We start from the raw sequence: 1,603 nt of genomic DNA on the forward strand, positions 1-1,603 counted from the left end.
CCAACATGCTCTCATAGTGTCTTAAAAATCAAAGATGCTCCTTGTTCCACGAATAAACAAACTCGAGCTTGACTGAGAAGACACAGATACCAACACTGAAGTGAAGCTCTCTCAAAACAGACGAATAAAACAGGAAACCTCAGAAATGGGGCAGAACTTACAAAACTTACTCAAACTGACATAGTGAAAAACAAAGAAAACTATGAGATCCCCGGCGACCTGTGAGAAATGACAAAGATCTGACATTGGAACCAAAGTCTTGGAGGAGAAAGGACACTGCTAAAAAGGAGTCTAAGAAGCACAGCTCAGAGTGTCCCAGGTGTGACAAAAGACACAAGCACACACGTCCAGAAGCTGAGTGAACCCCAAACAGGAAACAACTCAAGATATCTGGACCAATTCATGTCATACCTAAACGTCAGAAAACTAAAGACAGAGTTTAGTTATTGCAGAGACGCAAGAACAGCACCCTTACTCAAGACATTAGTGTAAGACCACTCCGCCAAAACGGGACTAACCGAGAGAAAATGAGGATGGAGGCAGTGGAGGGGTGGACTCGGGTCGCAGCGAGCCCACAGGTGCTGGTCAGAGAGGCCGAGGGGGCGGCCTGAGGCCTCACACGCTCCCGGGGAAGAGGAAACGGAGACACCCTGAGCCGTCTGAAGGCCCAAGAGGAGAGTCGGATAAGGCAGGAGAGTAGACTGCCATCTGCCAGAGGCACACAGAACACCGTCCGGGAAGGCCAGGCCCCACTGAGCCTGAGCCGTAATGATGCCGCGCTGCAGCCGCCGCCAGCACAGGGGCCTCGGGAGGGGCCGGGGCAGGGAGCTCGACGCCGTTCTCACTGCAGGCGTCCACAGCCGCAACGCTGTGCTGTTGAACAACAGGCTTTACACGGGGCGTTTATTAGAGACACAGCCAGATACCTAAGGAACCTGCAGAGAAACTGAAAGTGGCGTCTGACTGACTTTCCCCTAGGAGCAAGTCCCAGAGAATCTCCTGACTCTCCACTGGGTGCGTGTGTCACCAAACAGGATGAGAGACAGACAGTGCCCAGAGCTCCAGGAGGAGCTGACGTGAGGCCTGAGAGTCCACGTGGATTTACCTATTTAAACATACACTGGTTATCATAAATCGTGTTTACTTAATAATTCAAATCAATGCATCAATCTTCATCTACTGAATTAGACACTTAATGTAAACTTAATATTTAATACCTAAAGTATTGAAAGGTGATGCTGTGAAAGTGCTGCACTCAATATGCCAGCAAATTTGGAAAACTCAGCAGTGGCCGCAGGGCTGGAAATGGTCAGTTTTCATTCCAATCCCACAGAAAGGCAATGCCAAAGAATGCTCAAACTACTGCACAATTGCATTCATCTCACACGCTATTAAAATAATGCTCAAAATTCTCTAAGCCAGGCTTCAGCAACATGTGAACTGTGAACTTCCAGATGTTCAAGCTGGTTTTAGAAAAGGCAGAGGAACCAGAGATCAAATTGCCAACATCCGCTGGATCATAGAAAAAGCAAGAGAGTTCCAGAAAAACATTTATTTCTGCTTTATTGACTATGCCAAAGCCTCTGACTGTGTGGATCACAAT

At 47.9% G+C, this 1,603-nt stretch overlaps 1 protein-coding gene across 1 annotated transcript in view; it reads right to left on the bottom strand.

The window, feature by feature from the left end:
* Positions 1-1,603, bottom strand: part of ARHGEF7 (Rho guanine nucleotide exchange factor (GEF) 7) — a 65,972-nt gene that overhangs the window by 52,199 nt on the left and 12,170 nt on the right. The window lies entirely within an intron of this gene.

The sequence above is a fragment of the Bison bison genome, unplaced genomic scaffold (assembly GCF_000754665.1).
Source record: "Bison bison bison isolate TAMUID 2011002044 unplaced genomic scaffold, Bison_UMD1.0 scf7180017864527, whole genome shotgun sequence".
Taxonomy (NCBI): Eukaryota; Metazoa; Chordata; class Mammalia; order Artiodactyla; family Bovidae; genus Bison; species Bison bison.